At 41.4% G+C, this 25542-nt stretch overlaps 1 long non-coding RNA gene across 1 annotated transcript in view; it reads right to left on the bottom strand.

Annotated features, from left to right (window-relative positions):
- LOC134760832 (uncharacterized) overlaps nucleotides 1–25542 on the bottom strand; it is a 26483-nt gene extending 941 nt beyond the window's left edge. Inside the window, exon 1 of the long non-coding RNA XR_010138829.1 lies at nucleotides 25245–25542. This is a non-coding gene — a long non-coding RNA (uncharacterized LOC134760832). The remainder of the gene's footprint in view (nucleotides 1–25244) is intronic.

Raw genomic sequence — 25542 nt, 5'->3', positions numbered from 1 at the left:
CTTCGGTCCCAGCTACTGAGAAGGCTGGAGCTGGAAGATCGCTTGAGCCTGGGAGGTCAAGGCTGCAATGAGCCGTGATCACACCACTGCACTTCAGCCTTATTGACAGAGCAAAACCCTGTCTCAAGAAACTGATCTCTGGAAAGGCATTTTCATTTTCTTCAATGTAGCCAAACATCTAAGTATGTGTTGAAGCCATCCTTAAATTTTTAACAGGGCAAGAATGTTTTCTAAGACCGCGAACTCCAGATTTCCGATGTGGCAAATCCTGAAGCGTACATGGATATCTCTCACAGCTAAAGTATCCCTCACCCCTACCCAGTGCTTCTTACCCCTGCCGCGAGAGAATCACCTGCGGGGAGGAAAACTTTCAAAATCCTTTAAACCCAAGTTGTAACCGATCACTTAAATCAGAATCCTTGCAGTTGGATCTGAAAAAAATACGGTTTAAAGTTGTGCAGGTGATTACAATGTGTAGGCATCCCACAAAACCATGGGTTTAACCAGCAACCTTTGTTAGAAATGATTTCTCAAATGAATGTAAAAACGTTTGCTGCTGAATTATGACCTTTCCATTTTACTTGCTTTTCCTGCAAAGTATATTTTGCAGACCCAGGCAGTGCTGCTTGCTCTGTTCTTGATTCACCGAGTGCCGTGTGTGCTCAGTGCATCCTGTGCACTGGTCACTGTGCTGTGTGCCCTGGCCTGGGAGAGCATCATTCTTCGGGGAGAACCTTGCTGAAAACAAAGCTGCATTCCAAAAAGTTAAAACCACGCTACTTACCGTGTTGAGGTTAAAATTAAAAGACCTAGGGGACTCTTCCAAAAGTTAAAACATAAATAAATAACTTGGAACATTAATACAACCTGATGATGTCCTGAGTGAACATGCCCCACTTTAAAACAAAACAAAACATTACCATTATTCTAAAATATTAATTTAGGATTGTTATGCAAATATGTACAATTTAAATTTTTATTGATGTATAACATGCATACCGCAATATAGGCACAAAACGTTTATGGAATGCTTCATGAGTTATTACAAAATATATACACTTGTGTATCTAAGAATCAGATTTGTTCATGCCCTTGACACTTTCTCCTTCCAAAAGGTAACCAAGACCTTAAGAGATAAGTGCAGATAAACTTTGTCATTTTGTACAAGTGTTTTATTACAGAACATTAAAAACGTATACACGATACAAAAAAAGTATAACAGACCAGTCACCCAGCTTTAACAGCTACTAGTCATGTGTCATTTTTGTGTCACTTATACTTCCAGCCATTCCCCCACCAATTTCATTTTTTTTAGGCTTTTTGGATAAAATGTATATTCATTGCAAGGTACAATGTGAACTGTAAATAGTAGAGAGATGGGGTTTCACCATGTTGGCCAGGCTGACCTTGAACTCCTCACCTCAGGTGATCCAACCTCAGGTGATCCAACCGCTTCAGCTTCCCAAAGTGCTGGGATTACAGGCATGAGCCAATATACTCGGCCTGAGAATTCATATTTCTAACGAAGTACAAATCCATAGGTCACATGACAACTGCAATATCTATCTACAGTAGATACAGTTTGATGAATAAAATGAAAGGCAATTGACCTAAGGTGAAAAAAAAAAAAATCAAAGCATGGGTATTACGTGCTATCTGTAGGAGCATTTGGTTAAGAATAACAAACAAACCAATTTTATCGTTTTAATAACCGAAATTGTCAAAATTTCTAGTTTTTCTTTCATAGAAATGCTCTCTGCAAGAAAAAATTTTCTTATATTGAGAGCAAAAATGGCAACCATTTGCAAGTAAATGTCTTAGGAAATTAAGTAGCAGATACCAACCTCATGACCTTCAGATAGTTAACCCAAACTCAATCATTTACATACCAAGTTCGGATAATTTTCATAGCTTCCTATTAAAATTATATTTGAATGCTCTTACAAATTGTGACTGTTTTCACATAAAATTCACTAACTAATATTTTGTATATGACATATGATAAATTCCACTTCAAGTCACCTTACATTTATTTAATTTTATTAGGCAGTGTCTGTCTACCACCCAGTAATACTTGGGGATTCTCCCTCCATTTGCACAGGCATCATAGCTGGGGAAACAGGGATTCAAAAGATCCAGGCTGTTCCCTACATATTTTTCCTCCTCAGACATCAGTTCATCAGTCAATCAAGTCAGGTGAGAGTGGAGGCCATATATTCCTTATTCTTGGGCACTGTCCTCCAAGGAGGAAGAGGCCAGGAGGTCCTGTTAGAGGATGTACTCTGAGAGGCTGGGCTCCCTAAGGTGTGAGAGTTCTAACCAGCAGGTGTAGACTTTTCAGGAGTGAGGAATGAGGCAGGCATTCCAAACCTGGAGCTTCATCACCTTTTGTTTCATCTCAAGACAATTCTGAGGGGTTGTTTTGGAACGTGTCTGGAAGGTGAATGTTGAAGAAGAGTGGGCTTTGATGTGACTCAGATAAGATCTTTCATGGGGAGGCAGGAATTTAATGCCCAGAATCTGGGCTGGTGTCTTTGAGGTCAGTGGGTTGCCTTTTTGTATCCAAGTCCATTGTTACTAGGTTGGAGGCTGGAGATTCTAAATGGCTTCCAGACCGCCTCTCTGATTCTCTTTTGGAGATGGGGTCTGAAAAAGACAATGTCAGTATTTTTGGGAAATTCTGGAAAGTCTGTTTGGAAACCTGTGAAGACCTCTTGCCTAGTGCCTAAATTCTCAATGTGCAGCTCTAGCCATGTAGATGTTTGGTAGGTATAGAGCTGGGTTTGCATTTATATCAGCAAAACCTATGGCAGAGTTGAAGAAGTAATCAGGACAAAGTGTCTTGGTCGCAGGCCAGAGATCATCTTAAAAGCAAACTTCTAGCCTGCTGACTCTTGGCAATGAGTGTCGGGTCCTGGCCAAAGTGCCTTGAATGCAGCATGAAGCCAATCCATAAATCCAACTTCTAATGGAGAAATGTTAATATTTTTTCAGTTTGAATCAATCAGGGTGAAATTACCATGCTATTGGTTTGTTTACTTTTTATTATTTCATATAAAATCTAAGACAAAATACATTAAACGCTTATTGACATATGTATTTATTCTTCACCTGGCTATAACATTTGCCTAATTTTAAACTTTCTTCTATTATGTAGGTTTCAACTTATTTTATTGTAAGATATTGTTAAATGTAATACAGGAATTGTCACCTTTACATGTAATTTTATTTTATTTCATATATTTCCTATTCGCTTTCTACATTTAAATTATGGATTATTTCATCATATAAAAAGCTTCATTTCTATTTTAAAAATAATTCTTTGGGTTTTTTTGGTCTTGTAATTTCCATATTACATAGTAATGAGATAAACATTAATGTTTCCAGGGTATTTAAATTTTAGATAATTACTCATTGTATCCATGTGAAATTTGTTTTTACTGCATGTGTGGGTTGGAGAACTGTTTTCTCTTCTGATTCGTCTTTACTGTGACCTCCTCAGAACTCATACCTCTTGTAGTTGGGAGATTGCAGTTTAGAATTCCAATAAATGGGGCAAATTCAATAATAACATAATACAAATGAGTTTGAAAAGAGGACATGTCTTCAAAGCATACACAACATGGGCCTACATATGTACACCAATAATAATTTATACGTTACAGTTTGGATGGAAAGTAAAAGTACAGAAAATTTGTTAAAGTAAATTAAAATGGAGATCATGTCTCAATAATCTCTGAGCAGACAAAGTTAGTTAGGTCTCATAAGTGATCTCGATCTTGCTTGATTTGCAAATAAAAGCAAAACTTAAATTATTTCTTGTAGCTGCATATTTAAAAAAGAGAAATGAAGCTCAACCAATCAGGAATAGCCAACAACCTTATATAAATAGAAACTGTCCAACAAGGTAAACAGACAAACAGAAAACAATAAAAAAAGTTGTGCTACCACCAATTAAATGATTTCTTTGTTTCTACATTTTTCCAATAAATACTTGCTTCTTACACAGTCAGTGAAGCACTAAATATCTTTTGGTCTGATATTTTATAATTTATCAATTGGTCTTTCTCAAATAAACATTTTACAATTTCATTGTGTCTCAAATTACTTTTTAGCAGAATAAAATAAACGAATAAATATTACAAAAATATGTACAGAATATGAGAAAAAACATAGAAAGCTTATGAAATATATGAAAGTAGACATAAGCAAAGAGACAGTTTGTATCGTATTCTTAGGCAGAAAAACTCAATATTGTCAACATCAATTGTCCTTAAGGTTATTTATAAATTCAATTTTGTTCCTATACAGATACCATTAAATATTGGAAGTACACGTTATTATAAAATATTATGTAGATGAAAACACAAATAAGAATAGAAAAGAAAACTCTGAAAAAAAATTAAAACAAGACTGGAAAGCCCTGTGAAAAATCTTGACTGATTAAAAAACTCATAGGTCACTGAAACTAAACATTCAGAAATAGACCAAAGTGCCTAAGAAAGTGTCATAGGGCATCCAGGCTGCTATAACAAAATGCCTTAGACTGGGTACAGGAAAAACAACAGAAATGTATTTTTCACAGTTATAGAGGCTGGAAATGCAAGATCAAGGCAGCAGCAAATTTAGTATATGGTGAGAGCCCTGTTCCCCATAGATGGTACCATCTTGCAAACGGAACAAGGGCATTCCCTTCAACTTCCTTTGAAAGAGCACTGATTCCATTCATGAAGACGAAGAACTCTTCGCTTCACCACTTCCCCAAGGCCACATGCCTAAAATTATCCACATATGAATTTGAATGGCAACATAAACATTCAGGCCATAGCAACAAAACTACATGGAGGATGGCATCATTAATACTTGAGGTGTAAAAATGTGATGTTCTTATCACAAAGGAAATAAATGATTTATTCTTCATGACATATAAAAAAATAAAGGTCCAAAGAAAATTTTTTTTATAAAGAAAAATCTATATGCTAAAAAACTAAGTGTTGATAAGTTTAACCCTACAGGTTGCATCACGATATTCAAGGTTTCCGGGGATGAGCAAGGCTCCGGAATTTCCTCATGTGACATTTTCGTGGAAGTTGCTCATGCTGTTATTCAATTTGAAAGTAGATAATATTGTTTGTTTCTGTTCCAATGTTTACTAAATTCAAAATAATATAGCGCTCTTTACGCATAATTCTCAAACAATCATTCAGTCAAAGGTGCTTTGCTGAGGAAGAGCACAGATACATCCACACACGTATGATGTTTCTCAAATAGAGGGCTTCTCCCTGTGCTGGAGCCACCTATGTTGCACATGATCAATGGCTTTCCCAAGCAAGCATTTCTCTGCAGCCCTACCACAGACTTAACCCTGAAAATCTGACTCAGAAGGTGAATGGATCCTCTCCTAATAATCCCTTCCAGGAATCTGGGATCTTTCCTGATTCATCTGCCACACACATCTAGGCTCAAAAATTTGGACAGAAGCTTTTATCCTCACTGGTCCTCCTGCCCTGTCCTACCAGCTTCTCTAGAAGTATGCTTCTCTAATTGCTCCTGAGAGACCCCATCGAAGGGTATCTCTCCCTGTGCCAATATAATTGATATCATAAAGTGAGAAGAGAAATACGTGAGTCCAGCTATGCTAGAAGCTGTGTCTAGGGTTCCTTACCTGATTTATGTCTCTAATTTACCTAAATATTGACAAATACAGATTCATCTCTAGGTAGTAGAAAAACAGAAGGAGAAATCCCAGTTCATAGAGGAAGAAGAAAATGCAATCAATGCTGTCTAGAGTCCCGCTTAAGCTCAGCCACATGGTACTAAGTCTCTTCAGGAAAAAGCAATGGTTGTCCATCATCTGAAAAACTATGGCCTTGAACCATGGGCACTGAGAGTGCACACTGCCTACTACAGTTTCATGCCTACATCACAGAGAGATAGAGTAGTCTTAAAGGATTCTTAAGAGTAATGTGGGGGACAAAAAGGAGCTGAATCCACAGCCTCTGCCTTACCGTCTGGTCTAATAGTATTTCAGACTCTTTGGTGGGCTGCACCAGGGGTTATTCAGAAAGAAAAAAAGTTGTTGATGTCCCACCATTCCCCGTAGCTTCTGAGGTCTAAGTTGTTCATTCCCCCGGTTACAGGTTGTTGTTCTCCCTCTACCTCCACATAATCAGTGTGTCTCATTCCGGTACCTATAATCTCACCTTTATTCTAGTCGCCCTCTACTTTTTTCTAGACATTTTATCTAGTAGAGCCAGGTAAAATAGAGACAAGAATATTTACATAAAACTTAACTAGAACTAAGTTGGAGTCCCATAACTGCTACTAGGCTGGGATGCAACTCAGAGGGTACACAAGCCAGGCTGGCCTAGAATTGCAGTTATGGGAAAGAAAGACATTTCACCCAGGAATTATTAGCATGAAATTCCAAGCTTGTGAAATGGATTCTTAGATCCCCCAACCATTTCATCCTTATCTTGGAGGCAATCAGGAAGAGATAATCCCCTTATAGAGAAAAGCATACCTAATCAACAAATTAACCAACATGTGTGGAACAGGAGGGAACATCATAGAGTTGGCCCGTTTTAGTAGATGTGGTGATAAATGCCAAAATTCAGAGCTCAATTGGTCTCAAAAGCCTAAAAGGTGGCACAGATTAGCTTCAAGAGACACATGGTATGGCTGGAATCACATGACTATTATGCTGAAGATGTCAACAGTGGTGACTGATATCTCAAGAAGTGGGCTAAAAGTCCACTTCTGGTTATTCTGCTAGTTATGGTCTAGGAATTGTTCAATCATGAGACAAATAGGTCAACTTTCTCCAGCAACCCCAAATCTGGCCTGCAGTATTAGACTCTGCGTTAGACACAGATTTAGGTTGAATCTGCAGCTTGATTGTTGTTACTCTCTAGAAAACAAACACTTACCATGGACTTCTAGATGAGTGACCCAGTTAGATCAGCATCTGGGATTGTTTCCAGCTTGCAGCCCAAAAGATATTCAGACAGTCTACAGTTTCCATTGTAGATAACCAAACAGATAGAATATGGGCATTTACCCCAAAGCCTTAGTTCTGACCTTTGAGAGGAGCAACCATAAATTTCAGGTTCTGTATGGCTGGCACAGGTAAAACAGACATAGCAGCCCAGTGGACATCATGAGATTTCAGCTTTCCTGACTCATCTATGAACGAGGACCAGTCATATAAGAAATACTCAGTAAATTGGGGGCCCCACAGAGACAGCAGCTTTGTTTCAGAGGATAGAAGGAAGCACAAAATTTCAACTAGTTGGGGATTCCCTAGCCCTCTATAGGTCAAATTTAGTTTGTCAGGAGTTCTTTAGCAAGCTCTTAGCTGACTTTCAAATCAGTGTAACCAGTAGTAGTGTCAAGATGTCTCTGAGTCCAAAAGGCCAAAGAACACCTCTAGGTGGAGGCTAATCCTTTACTGGAGGCTCCAAATGTCAAAATCAAGATTTTCTTGACCTCAGGATGAATTGATCAATGCAAATCTCCCCAAATATTTTCACTGAACCTTAGTTGGAAAGTAAGACTCCAGATTTTTTAACCTTCACTAAAAATAAATATCTGATTTTTTTTCACCTGGGATCTATGTATGTGTGTTGGAGCATGCCTTTACCAATGAGCATGAAGTTACAACTCTCCTTGTGCCTCTACTTTCTACTTGTGCAGAGTTTAAAATACAGAGGTGACAGCTTAGGGTTTTCTGGGTCTTTTGCTAAGCATGCACCTGACCCTAAGAATCCCCATTTCCCCATTTCCTTCTTGGTCCCAAAGACCATTATCACAGTCCTAATTCCCAGCAGCTCTTCCTCCTATAGCTTTTTGGCATGATTATCCTTAGATCCAACTGATATCCTTTGTTCCTGGTGGACTGGGTAGTTCATTTCCATTTAAATGCTTTTACAAACATTAAGCTATTGATTTAAGATTTCTCTGCTTTTTAAATTAAGTAATGCTGCTGTTGGCTTTCCAGAGGACTTCAGGGTTATAAAAAAAGGAAGAAAAAAATTATTTCATACCAATAGTATGAAAAAGAGACAGGGGATGACCATATTAATAGCAGACAAAATAGACTTAAAAAGTTACAAGAGACAATAAGACATCATATAGTCATAGAATGTCCATTTGGCAGGAGGATAGAAATAGTTTAAACCCATACCTAATAATAAAACATTTAGATATAGAAAGCATAAGTTGACAGAATTAAAGGGACAAATAGGCGGTTCTAAAATAATAGTTGAAGATGTTAATACTCCACTCTGAGTAATGAATAGAAAAATGAGATAGATCATAAATTAGGAAATAAAGGACTTGACTAACTCAATGAACCAAATTGATCTAACCGATATATACAATATACTCCATCCAACAAAAGAGAGTACACACTCTTCTCAAATGCACATGGGGAATTCTCCAGGATGGGCTGTATAGTAGATCTCAAATTAAATCAATAACAGACAAAACGCTACAAAGTTTACAAAATTGTATAAATCAAACAACATACCCTTAAACAACCAATAAGTAAAGGAAGAAATCACAGAGGAAGTAGGAACATACTTACAGAGGAAGAAAAATGAAAACAAAACATATCAAAAGTTATGGGAAACAGCAAAAACAGTGCTAAGATGAAAAGTTTGCAGCTAAAATACATTTAAAAAGAGCAAAGATTTCAAATAAATAATAACTTTATCACCTAGTAAATTAGACATATAAGATCAAATTAGATACATAGCAAAGAGAAAGAGAAAGTATTAAAGATTTTAGCAGAGATAAATGCAATACAGGTTATACAAACAACAGAATTCCAAAAAACCAAAAGTTCATTCTCATTTCTTCAAAAAATTAACAATTGGCAAAATTTCAGCTACACACACAAAAAATTAACAGCATATTCAGATACTAAAATGAGAAATGAAAGTGGGACATTACTACTAATTTGAAGAAATAAAATGTTCATAAAAGTGTACGGTGAACTATGATAGGATGGTAAATTGGAAAACCTAGATAAAGTAGGCAGATTCCTAGGTATACAAGACTTGATTACAACGAAATACAGAATCTGAATAGATAGAAAACTACTAAGGATATGGAATCAGTAATTAAAAACCTCTTCATGAAGAAAAGCCCTTGTTTTGTTGGCTTCACTAGTGACTTAGATCAAGCATTTATAGAACAAAAATCCTTTCCAAAGTCTACCAAAAGCCTGAAGAGAGCAGTTCCAAACTTATTCCATGATGCCAGCATTAGCTCATATCAAAGCCAGACAAAGAGACTACAAAAACCCGTAGAATAATATCCCTTATGAACACGGATGCAAAACTACTCAGCAACATGCTATCTAATTACATTCAGCAGCATACTAGCAAGATTACAACCCGTGACGAAGGCGAATTTATTATTGGAATGTAAGGAAGTTTTAGCATATGTCTGGTTTCAGTGCAATGGTGTTTACAACTAATTGATCACAACCAGTATAGATTTCTTTATTCTTTTTCCAGTCTCACTGGTTCACTTAGCTAGCCTTTCTTAACCAAAGTTTTAGCATAAGAAAATTAATCAATGTATATGTCACATTAACAAAATTTTTGGAAAACATTATCTCATTAATACAGAAAATGCATTTTACAAAATTCAAAATATTTCATAATAAAAACATAATAAATTACGAATAAAATAAAACCATCTTTGTAAAATTAACATATAAAAACTCACAGCAAATAACATGTTCTAGAGGAAAAGGCCAAAATTCTTTCATCTAAGCTCAGAAGACAGACAGAATGTCTGCTCTTGCCAGCCACTTTTATTCAACACAGTATTAGAAGTTTCACTCGGAGAAATTAAAAAAGACAAGGAAATAAACTGCATCAAAGTGTGTACAGATGTACAGAAAATATATTCTTTTATGGAGAAAATCTTAAAGATTCCACACAAAAAATATTAAAACTAATAAATTCAGCAGAGTAGTAGCATACAAAATCAACATAGAAAAATAAACTGTATTTTATGTAGTCATATGAATAATCTGAGAAGAAAACTATGAAAACAACTCAATTTACAATAGCATCAAAAGAATAAAATACTTAGGAAGTAACCAAGAAGTAAAATGCCAATTATTCTGTGTAGATATTAAAACATCAATTTTTACGTTTATGAGGAATCTCAAGGGATTGCAAAAATAATTTTGAAAAAAAATACCAAAGTTAGAGAAGTCACATTTAATAATTTCAAAACTTACTACAAAATTCCAAAATAGCATGCTACAAATAGACTAATGGAGTAATATAGAAAGCCAATATAAGTAAACCCTCATATATATGGTCAAATGATTTTTATGGGAAATGAATTGCCTTTACAACAATTAGCACAGGGAAAATTGGGTACTCACATGTAAAAGAGTGAAGCTGGGCCCTTAACTTATACCATAAGAAAAAATTAACTAACTGGATCAAAACCCTAAATGTAAGAGCTAAAACTACAGAATTCTTAGTATAAAATGTAGGTAAAACATGTCATAACACTGGATTTGGCAGTAATTTTTTTTTTTTAACAGGACACCAAAAACGCAAGAAACAAAAGAAAAATAGATAAATAGGACTCTATCCAGAATATACAAAGAACAATTCAGCAATAATGAAACAAACTACTTGTTTAAAGTATGGGCAAAATACTTAAACAGACATTTCTCTAAAAATTATGTGAAATGGCTAATAAGTCCATGAAAAGGTGCTCAACAAAATTAATCATTGGTAAAATGCAAATATAACCCCAAATGATATATCACTTAATACGCATCAGCATAGCTAGTACCAAAAGAAAAGAAAACAGAAAATCACAAGTGTTGGTAAGGACGTGGAGCAATTAGAATCCTTGTACACTGTTGGTGGAAATGTAAAATGCTGCAGCTGCTGTAAAATAGCAGCATAGTAACTAAAAAATTTACACATAAACTCACCATATAAACCCGTAATTTCACATCTGGGTATGTAGCAAAAGATGTGAAAGCAAAGACACAAAATAATACACGTACACCTAGGTTCATAGCAGCATTACTCACATCACCCAAAAGGTTTTTGAATTACCCGTGTTGTTTGAATTATCATCAATATATAAAATGTGATTTATACATACATTGGAATATTATTCAGTTATGTAAAATAAGGAAATTCTGACACATGGTACGTCATGCATGAACCTTAAGGACATTGTGCAAAGTGACATGAGCCAGTCATAAAAGGACAAATACTGTATCATTCCACTTATGAGACACTTAGAGTAGTTAAATTCTAGAAACCCAAGTAGAAGAGTGGTTCCTAGGAGCTGAAGGAGGAGTAACAGGGAGTTTTTATTTAATGTGTATTGAATTTTGGTTTTGGAAGTTGAAAGAAGGTCCCTATGAATGGGAATAATAGATGCAAAACAATGTGAGTGTGGTTAATTTTTCTCAGGTGCACACTTAAAGTAGCTAAAATGGTTAATTTTATGTATACTTTGCCAAAATGTAAAAAATATTTTTTTAAATAAACAAACTATAGTTATCTGCAATAGCATGAATTAATATCATAAATATAAAGTTGCATAGAAGAAAGTACATGTAAAAGTATACATATTATATAATTTCACTTATATAAAATCCAAAAAGTGAACACAACTGAGGTTCTGACTTCCAGTAATAATGAAGTAAACTAGTTCGTTGAATAACTATTTCACAGATAAGTATAATAAAGCTTAATAAAATACTATATTTTGCTATATAGAAACGCACACTGTTTAGAAGAACCGAATGAAGATTTTAGCTATGCCACTGTAGAAGAGATAAGGATTGGGGTTTGAATCTATTCAAATTAACTCCCTCTTAACATAATAATTTTCAAAGAAATGCAACACAATCCAGAGTCCCTGTAGTTCCTGTCACACAATTTAAAAATTCATGAGATGTGTGAAGAAGCATGAAAATGTAATCGATTCACAAGATAAAAAGCAGACCATAGAATCTATTCTCAAGAAGTGCAAGATGCTGTAATCAGTAGATAAGATTTGAAAGAAGGTGTGGTAAGTATGTTCATGGGGGTAAAGGAAAAGAGTCTCATGACAAGTAAACAGATGTGTAACTGTGCATTCCCAGGCCTTTGGTCACAGGGCTGGGGGCCTAAGGAAGGAAATTAAAGAAAAATAAAATTAAAAAGAAAGAGAAATAAGTTTTCTTGTATTAGGCTGACTTGTCCCAGAGGCAGCAATAGGCTCAGCCCAGACCCAGGAAAAGTCTTGATAATATTATCTAATGTGCTCTGGAGACTCTCCCAGCTCTTCCCCAACACAGGGAAAAGAAAAACAAATTTCCTTTGTTTTATGGAAATAGTTTATAGATTCTTGTTCTCTGTAACTAGTGACTTCAAGTATTCTGTTTTATCGAAGAAGTACAATGAAATTCATGAGAAGCCTGAGTAGGCTGAACTACAGCTGTTTGGGCACCACAGTGAGGGTTATAGGATAAGCCCATGCCCAGGGAAACCTAGATAATGGACATGTGGGTTGCTTGACAACGGTCATGTGTAATCCTGTCTTTGTCCTGCCTCTGTATTCCTGCTTTCATGCCACTGTAATCTTGCTTGAAGCTAGCCCACCCCCTTTTGTGAAGTGTGTCTAAAAGTCAGGTGCTGTCTTTGTTCCAGGCCCAGTCTTTTCGACGTGAGTCAGCTGGTCCTGAGTGCACTCAATAAAGATTCTCCTGTTTCAACCCGAGGTCTCTCTCGTCCTCCTGAATCCCGCAACAGGACAATTCCACCATGCACCAGGTTCACGGGACAGTGCACAGCACTGAAGGAAAAGTGGGGCTGGAGGGGGGTGCACGGCTGTGAGCCCCTCTTGGGCTTGCTAGGAGATGTAGTCTTATAAAGACTCCCAGCCCCTTGGTCACAGGGCTGCAGCACCACAATCCCAGCATACAATGGAATCAGGGACAGTGTTTATCGCTAGAGGAAGAGGTAGAGCTGTGCATGACTAGCTGGGCTTGCTGGAAAATGTAATCTCATGAACACTCCTTAGTGAACAGTGCGCGTCACTGGAGGAAAAGGCGGGGCTGTGCAGGCCTTGCTTTGCTTGCTGAGAGATGCGGTCTCATAAACACTCCCAGCCCTTGGTCACAGGGCTGCAGGACTACATTCCCATCATGCACCAGGATCAGGGATTAGTGGGTGTATCTGGATGAAGAGGCAAAGCTTTGTGCTCCTCCTTTGGCTTGCTGGGAGATGTAGTTTCATAAAGTCACCCAGACTTTTCATTACAGGGCTGCAGAACTACTATCCCAGTATGCACCAAGTTCAAGGATAGTGCACGTTACTGGAGGATGAGGCGGTATTGTGCACGGCTCGCTGGGCTTGGTGGGATATGTATTCTCATAAACACTCCTAACCCTTTGGACACAGGGCTGCAGGACTACAATCCCAGCCAGAACAGGGCTCAAGGAAATTGCGCGTCCCTGGAGGAAGAGGCGGGGTTGTTTGCTACTCGCTGGGCTTGCTGGGAGATGTATTCTCATAAACCCTCCCAGCCCTTTCATCACACGGCTGAGGGACTACACTGGCAGCCCCAGCATGCACTGGGTTCAGGGACTGCACACGTCACAGGAGGAAGAGGGAGGGCTGTGCGCTTCTCGCTATGCTTTTTTGGGAGATGTAGTCTTATTAACAATCCTAGCCCTTTGGTCATAGAGCGCCAGGACTGCAATCCCAGCATGCACCCAGCTCAGGGACAGTGCGCTAGTCACTGCAGGAAGAGGCAGGGCTGTGTGCACATTCTGGGAGTAGTGGGAGATGTGTTCTCATAAACACGTCCAGCCCTTTGCTCACAGGGCTGCCGAACTACATTCCTAGCATGCACCCAGCTCCGTGACAGTGCGATAGTCTAAGTAAAAAGAGGCATGGCAGTGTGCGCCTTGCTGGGCTTCCTGGGAGATGTAGTCCCATGGCTTCTCCTTGCGCTTTGCTCACAGTGCTATAAGACTACAATCCCAGCATGCTTGGGGCTCACCGACATTCCTCTTCACTTGAGAACTAGGGGAAGGTTCTGCGCACCTCACTGCGCTTGCTGGGAGATGTAGTTTCATAAGGACTCTCAGACCTTTTGTCAGAGGGCTGCAGGACTACAATCCCAGTATATATAGGGATCAAAAACAGTATGCGTCACTGGGAAAAGCTGTGGGGCTGTGTGCGTCTCCCTACGTTTTCTGGGAGACGTAGTCTCATAAACACTCTTGGCCCTTTGATCACAGGGCTGCGGGACTACAATCCCAGCATGCAGCGAGTTCAGGGACCGTGTGCGTCACTGGAGAAAGACGTGGAGCTGTGCATGCCTCTCTGGGCTTGCTGGGAGATGCAGTCTCATAACCACTGCAGTCCTTTGGCCACAGGGATACCGCACTACAATTTCAACATACGTCGGGCTCAGGGAGAGTGAGCAAGTCAATGGAGGAAGAGTCAGGTCTGTGCGCACCTCGCTGGGCTTGCTGGGTGAGGTAGTCTCATAAACACTCCCAGCCCTTTCATCACATCGCTGTAGGACTACAATCCCAGCATGCACGGGGCTCAGGGAGCGTGCGCTAATCAGTGGAGGAAGGGGCAAGGCTCTGCAAGCCTCTCTGGGCTTGGTGGGAGATGCAGTCTCATAAACACTCACAGTCCGCTGGTCACAGGGCTGCAGCGCTACAATCGTAGCATGCACCGGGGTCAGGGAAAGTTGGCATCACTGGAGAAAGAAGCAGGGTTGTGTGCGCCTCGCTGGGCTTGGTATGAGATGTAGTCTCATAAACACTCGCAGACCTTTCATCACCGGGCTGCAGGACTACAATCCCAGCATGCATCCGGCTCAGGGACAGTACGCATTACTGGAGGAAAAGGCTAGGCTGTGGACGCCTCCTTCTTCTTCCTGGGAGATGTAGTTTCATAAAGACTCCCAGAACTCTTGTCACAGGGCTGCAGGACTACCATCCCAGTATGCACTGGGGTCAGGGGAAGTGCGCATCAGTGGAAAAAGAGGCGGGGCTGTGTGCTTCTTCCTAGGCTTGCTGGGAGATATATGCTCATAAACACTCCCAGCCCTTTGGTCGCAGAGCTTCAGGACTACAATCTTAGCATGCACCTGTCTCAGGGACAATAAGTGTCGCTGGAGGAAGAGGCGGGGCTGTGTGCCCCTCCCTAAGATTGCTGGGAGGTGTATTCTTATAAACACTCCCAGCCCTTTGGTCAAAGGGCTACAGGACTACAATCCCAGCATGCGCCAGTCTCCGGGGTGAGGCATGGCCCTGGAAGAAGGGGCAAAGTGGTACACGCACCACCTAATATGCTGAGAGCTGTAGTCCGTTCACTGCTCTCAGCCTGTTTGTCGGTAGGCTTCAGAACTATAATTCCAGCATGTACCAGGATCCGGGGTGCATAGCCCTGGAGGGAGGGAGGGACAGTGCGCTGTGGACTTCCCAGTGTCCAAAGCACTGCTGAGTTCTTATGCTATGCCGACTCTTTGCCACGGAGAGTGAGTACAGAGGTGGACCTGGAGGACAGGTCTGGGCTGAGCGTTGAGGAGGATATTACCCTACGAAGATACCTTACCTTTGCCCAAATTGGGGGGGTTGTCCTCAACCGATTGGCCCTATGCTTCTTAGGTTCCTCTTTCAGCTGCACCCAGGGTTCCTTCCAGAGCACTGCACCCTCTGCAGCCTAGGGCGCTGCCTTCTTCCCTAAACTGCTGTGGAAACTGTCCTGATGTCTGAGACACCGTCCATTGTGCCACAGCCCTCTTTTTTCTCTAGCCAGAGCACGTGCTCAATCACTTTTTAGAGAAATCTTCCACCTGGCCTGCTTGTGAACAGCTTCAGAGCTCTGCAGGGGCGGACAAGGGCTGTGCCTTCCTGGAAACGTCACTCTCAATGGTGCCTTTTTCACGAATGTGAAAGTCGAGGCATCAGGAAGGTTAATTATTGGGTTGCACAAAATCTGCTAAGAGCAAAGGAGAAACCCCCATTTCCAAGGCGTGAGCGGAGAAGCTCCAAAATACAACCTGAAGCTGCTATTTAGGCATTTTACACTTAAAATCTTCAGTCTCATCTCAAGTCAGGCCTGGCTTGCCAGTGTCTCAGAGACACAAATGGGACCGGATCCCTCAGGAACAGATAGTGTTCCAGCTTCATGGGGGCCAGTTTTAAGTTGCGGAGCACTTGGGTTCTTTGAAATCCACTATCTTCAGTAGGGACTTTTACTTCTAGAGATCATGTGCATTTTGATTTTATCTGTCCTCAAGCTGAACCTTTGCTCATTTTAATAGTAAAAACACATTCCTGGGTGCAATGTCATTGCATGCTAATGAGACATGCAATATATGCACAAATATGTACAGCTACTGCACATGTGCACCCAGAAGACCACTCAAAACATGCTTACTATAACGCTTCTTTCCACCTTCTTATGAATAATCATGTAAAACTCCCAGAAGGAGGGTTTCTCCAGCAACAATTAATGCTATCTCACTCTTATGAGCAGGCTGCCCTGGAATCTCTTTCTCAGACTGTACCGTCTATTCTGCAGTTAATTTTCAACGTATTGTTTTCTCTTTTGTGTGCAATAAATTACTCTGTGCTGTACTTCTTTTGCTGCGTGTCCATCAACATTTCTGTTGCCATGGCCCAGAGAGAGCTTGGTACGCTTCATTAATTTCAGTTTCCCTTTACTTGCAGTGAATACTATGGCACTTCCAGACTACCTGGTTAACTATCGCTGGTTGTTCCAGCGCTGTTTCACTAAACTTCTGGGGGAAACCTGTTTAAATCACCTACATTCTCTAGAGAGAGAATATATGTCCGCTCTCCTTTTGGCTGCTGCCTCTGTACTATCCATAAATAACACTAACCACATGGGTTGCTCTTAACATTTCATATTAGGGCTACTTTGCTGCTTAGTTTCACATCTTTCTGGCCACACTTCAGACTCAGCTTAGCGTTTGCTGTCCCTTCGGCAATACTCGATCACCACCTAGTGGCTGTTTTAATTTATTTTCTGGTCAGGTTTTCTGTTTACAATTTTGTTTTGTTTTGTTTTGAGAGGAATATTAAGATAACCCTGTCCCTTCAGGCTTTATGCATTTCCCAGCTCCTTGAAATTGTTCTTCAACAGGTTTTCTTTGCTGAACAAAAGACCCACAGTCATGTAGATGTCCGGTCGTGGTGTTTGAATCGGAGTATTGCAGGTGTTATAATTGGGCATCATAAATGGCAAACCAGTAAATTAGGGAAAGGCTTGTCAGCCAGACATCTGCCCCCCAGCCAGCAGTGGGGGTCATCTCGGTAGGGCTGGAGATGTCCAGCACTGGTGAGAGATAGGACGGTGTATGGCAAATGACTATGACCTCCTAGAGCTTCTGTTAATGGAGTCTTGAGGGGAAGCGCCGGACACTTTGGTGGTTCCACTTTTCCCATTGTGATGCCCATGGCCTCCCGGACTTAGTACATGCTCTGACGTTGCAAGATTCTCTCGGCACCATGGGAGCCGCTTCCTCCACTGCCATTAAAACACCCCTGGGATGTATATTTAAAAATTGAAACAGCTTTTGGCTAGATGAACCAAAAAAAACCTTATCTTCTTTTGTAATACTATTTAACCTGGATACAGAATAGCTGACAAAACATAGCTGAAGAATGAGACTGTGAACTTTTTAACCCCTCCTACAGCTAGACCTTTTCTGTAGAAATCAGGGAAAATTGTCTGAAATATCCTATGTGCAAACATTTTTGGCCTGACAACAAAACCCAGCTCTATGCAGCACCTGTGGGCTAAAGCCTAGTAAGCCACAAAGCTCCTCAGAAGCATTAGAAGATCATCTCTTATTAAGGGGAAGGGACCCGAGACTGCACAGCCCAACAGCAGCTCCAGATAGGGGCCCTTATTGGCCCACACCTCCTTTAGAATCCCCAGCATCTCCCACACTATCAGAGTCTTCTGTAGAATCTAAGCTTTTTTCACCTCCTCCTTATACTCCTCTCTATCGGCCTTTGCCAGGTACAATAGAGACCAGCCCAACTGTAGCTTTTCTCAGTGGAGCTTCACACCATGCAGGGCCAGAGAAATTGCTCCCCTTACAGAAAGTCTCAAATGGAGAGAGGACCATCAGACTGCTTGTTCTCTCAATAAATTATCTAATCCAATGGAAGCAACAGCTCTGATGGCTCTCAGACAACTTCAGCGCATTTACTGCAGCCTCCCATGTTCTAACTTTGACCACCATTCAACTTCACCTTTCCTAAATGGAACCAATGACTGCAGCCAACTTAGCTGCACAAAACTTTTGCTTATTGGCAAAAAATAGAAAAGACTTAAAACTTTTGTTGCTTTCACCATTTTAATGCAGAATACTTTTGCAGCACAAATGTCACCATAAGGTGGAGGCTCTGGAATCCATTATAAACTATCTCAGAAAACCTCAATGTGTCCCCAACAAGCAGTAGAGGGCCTCAATAGACTCAACAACGTCTGGACTCCATGGCCACTGTAGTCCGACAAAACCAAAGAGCCTGGGATCTTCTCCCAGCCAGGCAAAGAGGAGCATGTTTATATCTAAAAGAAGAATGCTGTTTTTGAGATCAATCAGTCTGGTTAAGTCCAAGAAAATATTAATAATATCATCACCCAGGCAGACAAAATTGAATCTCTAGGAACATCCATGGGAACATGAAAGAGATGTCCATTGCCTGCCTTGCTCTCTTTAATAGTATCAGTCATTATTATACTTGCAGCTTTTACTTTTGTTCCAATTTTGTTTAAAATGTTAACTGATTTCTTGCTGTCTTGCTTGCGGCAGCTCCATGTTTGCATGATAGTTTTGCAAGGCTTTCCACCTTTGGCTGCCAAAATCTTGCCCACTGGCTCCATGAACGATGTTGTTTACACCCGGTCAGATCACACAGGAAGAAGTTTTAAGGCCCAGGCTAGGCAGAAGTAACACCCACTCAGCAGGAAACAGCTCCAGAAAAAAATGGCCTAACCCCTCAACTTCCAATATGAGGATTGCCCTAAAATATCTTAGGGGGAAATTGAGGCCGAATAGATAGTCAAGAAAGTGACCATGATCTCGGGATAGAGAAACTGTGGTGACTGTACAGAAAACACAGTAAGCCTTAGCATTCGCATTGTAATTGGGCTTATTTGAGCAAAGCTATCCCCATTAAGGTCTTTCTGATCTAGAAAGCATGTGTGTTTAGAATTTACCTGTCCTCAAACTTAACTTTTGCTTATTTTAATAACAAGAAATACACCCCCTAGCCAGGCACGTTGGCTCATACCTGTACTCCCAGCACTTTGGGAGGCTGAGGAAGATGGATCACTTCAAACCAGAAGTTCGAGACTCAACTGGCCAACATTGTGAAACCGCGTCTCAACTAAAAATACAAAAATTAGCCAGGTATGGTGGTGCATGAAAGTAATCCCAGCTACTCAGGAGGCTGAGGCACAAGCATGGCTTGAACTCAGGAGGTGGAGGTTGCAATGAGCAGGGATCACACCACTGCACTCCAGCCTGGGTAACACGGCGAGACTGTGTCTCAAACAAACAAACAAACAGAAATACACTCCTGGGTGGAGATCTAAGACGCTAACTAGACATGCAACATATGAACAAGCATGTAGAGCTACTGCGCATGAGCACCCAGAATACCACCCAGAACATGCTTAGTAGCAACTCCTCTTCCTTCCTCCTTATTAATAATAATGTAACACTCCCATAAGGGTGTTTCTCCAGTGACAATCCACGCTGTCTCACTCTTATGAGCAACCCACCCTGGAATATCTCTCAGGATGTACTGTATTCTGCACTTAACTTTCAAATATTTTCTTTTCCAATAAATTATGCTGTACTTTTTTTCTTCGTGTCTCTTGTTTAAATTCTTAAAAACTAAGAAAACAAGAACAGACGTATCACATCAGCTGTCAACACAGCAATAAGTCAGCCTCCTTCTTGTAAGCATAGCCCATGCAGAAAAGGAGAATCGCATCACCTAGGTGCTGGATCCAGAGATATGTCACAATTTATCCCATGCACAAAGTTAAGGTCATTGAGGAGAGTCATATTAAATAGTTTCTGGGCCCAGGGATATGTCACAATGGCTCCTGTGAGAAGAGATCAGGCAGCATAATCACATAACCGGTGTGCTGGACTGAGCGATAAGCCACCCTTTCATCTGTGAGCATGAACCAGACAAGGAAGAAGAGTCACAGCATTTAGGTGCTTGCTGCAGAGGTACTTAGCAATCTCTCTTATGAGAAAGCTCAGGTAAGAGAGAAGAGTCAAATCTCCAAGGTGATTCATGTAGAAGTTTGTCACAAGAAACTTTTTAGGCAGGGCCCATGCTGGATCTTCTTATCTTCTAGATGTTAGGTCCAGGGATAGGTCAGAATACCCAAAATACACAGGGCTCAGTCAATAAAGAAGACTCACATCACCCAGGTGCTGGGTCTAGACATATGTCACATCTCTTTTATGGTGAAAGCTCAGGTACAAAAGGAAGGTCACATCAAGTAGTTGATAGGCCCAGAGATATGTCACATTGCCTCCTGTTTGAAGTGTCTAGGCCAAAGACTCACATCACCTTGGTGCTAGGCCCGTGTTCATATATAAACATCCAACCAGAGTTGAAATGGTGGCTCATTTCTAAACTCAGCTCATAGGCAAGGGAGGACTCTCCTATCCTGACCTAGTTAATTGTAATGATGTTGACTCTCATACCTGGGCTTAATGCTACAAGTACGATCATGGGTCCCTACCATTAGGAAGCTCTCATAGTTGATTACAACTCTCATTCATACTGTATAGGGCCATTGGGTAGTACACAGAGTGTGCTAACTGGGCCAAGCACACAGGTGAGATTGTGACACTCATATGCACACCCAGCCAACAGTAACTATTGTCATCCTCTCACAGGAACACAGGTCAGTCTGCAGAGGAATTGAGGCTCTGATGCACAAATCCAGCCTGGTTTTGAGATGGTTATTCGGGGGCTTAGACCCAACATATAGGAGGTGTTGAATGTCATGCCTACAACTCAGACAGTTGTGGGATTTTTAATCTAATTCCTGGACCATTTTGCAGCTTTCATTGTGAAATTTGCCAGTGCCTAGCACCTGAGTGACTTGATGGTCTCGCATGGACCCAGCCCACGGATGGGATATTAACATATTTCTGGATCCAGCATATTGAGGATGTAACTCTGTTCTCCTTCCTTGGCACTGCCCACAGTGAGCATTTTCACATATCGCTAGACCTTGCACCCAGGTGATGTGAGTCTCCACTTCCGCCTTGGCGCTGCCCACAGGAAGCATGGTTATATATAGCTAGGCCTCACTCCCAGGTTATGTGACTCTCTGGCTTGTGCACTGCCCATATGGGACACTGTGTTATATTGCTGGGTCCACTACTCAGGCGATGTAACTCCCCTGCCTGGGCCCTTCCTTACAGGGGCATTATGATATATCTCTGTGCTCTTCAGCCAGGTAATGTGATTCTCTTCTCCTGCCTGGTCCGTTTACACAGAAGGGATTGTGACATGTTGCTGGGCTTAGCGCCAACTTGATGTTGATGTGAATCTTCTGCCTGGATCTAGTTTACAGAAGGCATTGTGAAATATCTCTGGGTGCATCACCTATTTTATGTGACTCTCCTCTCTTACCTGAGCGTTGCCCATAAGAGACATTGTGACATATCTCTGTGTCTAGCACTGGGATGATGTGACTCTTCTCCCTGCCTAGGTCATGCCCACAGAAGGAAGGGGGACTTATAAATGGGCACAGCACACGGGTCATGTGATTCTTCTCCCTGGTCCCTACGTACAGGAGTCATTGTCAAATACCTCTGGGCCCATTATCTAGAGTATATGACTCTCTACTTCTTCCTAGGGCCTGCTCACAGTAAGGATTGTGACATACTACTTTGCCCAGTACCTACATCATGTGACTTTTCTCTCATGTCTGGGATCCATCTTGGAGATGAATGTGACACATAGCTAGACCTAGCCCCTAGGTTCTGTAACTTCTTTTTCAAAATCCTACCCACCAGGGGCATTGAAACATCTCTCTGGGCACTTCACTTAGGTAATGTTACCCTGTTGCTTGGAGCTTCCACTCAGAGGATATTGTGACATATTGCTGGACTCAGTACCTACGTGATATTACTCTCCTTTCTTGCCTGGGCCTTGTATACATTGTGTATTATAATATATGGCTGGGTTCAATGACTAGGTGATGCAACTCTTATGTATAACCCCTACCCACAGATATATGATGACATTTCTTTAGCTCTGACTCTCCTCTTTTTCCTTAGTCCTGCCAAAAAGAGAGGTGGTGACATATAACTGGACCTAGCAACCAGCTAATATGAGTCTCCTTTTTCACATGCACCCAGCATATTTTAGGTGTTGTGTCATATCCTTTGTCTCAACACCTGCAGGATGAAAGGTTCCTGCCTGAGCCCAGCCATCAGTCAAAATTGTCATTCTCCCGCATGAACATGGGCCATAATTGAGGTTCTGAAACTCACACCCAGAGGCAGCCAAAAGTTGGAAAATTGGCCTTATAAGTGGATTTTGTCCGCAAGTGGGTTTGTGACTCCCTGACCAAGATCTAAAACACTTGTGAGGCTGTGACTACACTAAGATAACTCAGTTTTCAAAAGGGATTAAGGCTGCCATGGAAAAAATCCATTCCTCCATTGAGATTGTGACTTATGCACATAGATGTTACATACAGGAGGCGTTCACTTTCATACACAGAACCGGCACTTATGTGGGATTGTTAATCTCATCCACGGACCTTCCTGCAGGTGTGATTCTGACGTACACCTCTAGCCAGCACCTGAGTGATTTGACATTTTTGCCTGGGTGTAGCCCACAGATGAGATTGTGATATATCCCTGAATCCAGCAGCTAATTAATATGCTTCTATTCTCCTGTCTTGGCGCTGCCCATAATGGGTATCCTGACCTATTACTGGTCCTGTCAATTTGTTATGTGACTCTGTCCTGTGCTTTGCCCACACGAGCCATTGTGACATATTGCTGGGTCCAACACCCAGGTGATGTAACTCTTGTCTAGGCTTTGCCTACAGGGGGCATTGTGACATACCTCTGCACTGATCACCCAGGTGATGGGACTCTTTTGTCCTGCCTGGTGCCTGTTCACAGCTGGGATTCTTACAAATCGCTGGGGCCAGACTCTAAGTAATGTGACTGTCTTTTTACTGAGCACCACCCACAGGAGGCATTGCAAAATATCTGTGGGCCTCTCACTTAAATGATAGGACTCTTTGCCTGGGCTCATTTCTCAGGTGTATTGTGACATATGGCTGACCTCAGTACCGAGGTGATGTGAGTTTCTTCTACTGCTAGGGATCTGACCAAAGAGAGATTACAATGTATCACCGGGCCCAGCACCTGGGTGATTTGACTCTTCACTCTTGGCTGGGCCCTGCATATATTGTGTATTGTGACATATCACTGGGTCCAACGCCTAGGTAATGTGACTCACCTGCATGGGCCATTTCCACATGGGTATTATGACATATCTTTTTGTTCATCACTTAGGTGATGCAACTCTCTTCTTTGCCTTGTGCCCTGCATAATTTAGCTATTGTGATGTATCACTGGGCCAATCACATAGACAATAGGGAGCTTCTGCCATGGCCCTGACTACTGGGGGTCTTGTGACATAGCTCTGCATTTATCACCTAGAAAATGTGATCCCCTACATTTCTGCCTGAGCCCTGCTTCCAAGAAAAATTGCAGCATATTTCTGGGCCCAGCAAACTGGTGATGTGTTTCTCCTGCCTGTGCCTTGTTCACAGGGAAAATTGTGACATATCACTGGGCCCAGAAGCCAGGTGAGGTGACGCTGATGCATGTGTCATGCTTTCAGGAGGGAGCAAGAACATATCCCTGGCAGAACATCTAGGGATGTGACTCTCTTGCCTTGTCCCTGTCCTCAGGGGAGACTGTGACATATCCCTGACACAGACTCAGGTGATGAGACTCTCCTGCTTGCTGACTACCCAAATGTGAAGTTGTCACATATATTTTGGCCTAGCACGTAGGTGTGATGATGACATTCTTACCTTAAACCAACCAATAGGAGAGATACTTTCTCTCATAGCCAGGCTTAACAAAACGTGCAAAATTATGGGTCTTCTTTTACTATGAAGGTCAGAGAAAATAAGCACTCTTGCATATCACGTAAAGCACTCACATGGTACAGTGTCATCACAGGGCCCAGAACACAGGTGAGATCGTGTTCTCTGTGTGCACACCCACCAATCATCAGAATTGTCATTCTTACACAGGAACAGATGTGATTTCAGAGGCCCTAAATCTCATACCTGAATGCAGTCGACAGTTGGAATTGTAACTATCATATGTGGACATCCAGTCACAGTTGGGATAGTGACTTATTTCTGAACCCAGTTTACAGCCAAGTAAATACCCTCTTATCTGGATCCAGCCAGTTGGAGAGATGTTGACTGTCATACCTGGGCTTATGGCCACAGGTATGATCATAGATTCATATCTGCATGAAGACCTCAGAGTGGATTATGTTTAATGCATACTGTACAAGGCCCAAAGGAGGTAAATAGTGTCTTAACAGGGCCCAGCAAACAGGTGAAATTGTAACACTCATGCACACTCTGGTGACAATAAAAGTTACCATCCTCAAAAATGGGCACAACCGGCTGGGCGCAGTGGCTCACGCCTGTAATCACAGCACTTTGGGAGGCCAAGGCGGATGGATCACGAGGTCAGGGGATCAAGACCATCCTGGCCAACATGGTGAAGCCCCGTCTCTCTATTATTTATTTATTATTATTATTTTGAGACAGAGTCTTGCTCTGTCACCCAGACTGGAGTGCAGTGGCAGCATCTAGGCTTACTGCAACCTCTGCCTCCCAGGTTCAAACAATTCTCTTGTCTCAGCTTCCCGAGTAGCTGGTACCACAGGCTCATGCCACCATGACCAGCTAATTTTTATATTTTTGGTAGAGACGGGGTTTCACCATAATGATTAGACTGGTGTCAAACTCCTGACCTCAATTGATCCACCCACCTCCACCTCCCAAATTTCTGAGATTACTGGTATGGCACGCTGCGCCTGGCCAACTCGTTCTCTACTAAAAATGCAAAAATTAGCTGGGTGTGGTGGCATGTACCTGTAATCCCAGCTACTCAGGAAGCTGAGGCAGGAGAGTCGCTTGAACCCAGGAGGCAGAGGTTGCAGAGAGCCGAGATCGTCCCACTGCACTCCAGCCTGGCGATAGAGTGAGACGCCATCTCAAGGGAGAAAAAAAAAGAAAGCAAAGAAGAAAAGAAACAAAGAAAGAAGGAAGGAAAAGAGAGAGAGAGAAAGAAAGAAAGAAAGAAAGAAAGAAAGAAAGAAAGAAAGAAAGAAAGAAAGAGAGAAAGAAAGAAAAAAAAAGAAAATTGACTCTCATAAAATGATCTTTTCCA

The sequence above is a fragment of the Pongo abelii genome, chromosome 22 (assembly GCF_028885655.2).
Source record: "Pongo abelii isolate AG06213 chromosome 22, NHGRI_mPonAbe1-v2.0_pri, whole genome shotgun sequence".
Lineage (NCBI taxonomy): Eukaryota > Metazoa > Chordata > Mammalia > Primates > Hominidae > Pongo > Pongo abelii.
Note: the sequence above shows the minus strand (reverse complement) of the source record. Positions and strands in the feature narration are given on the sequence as shown.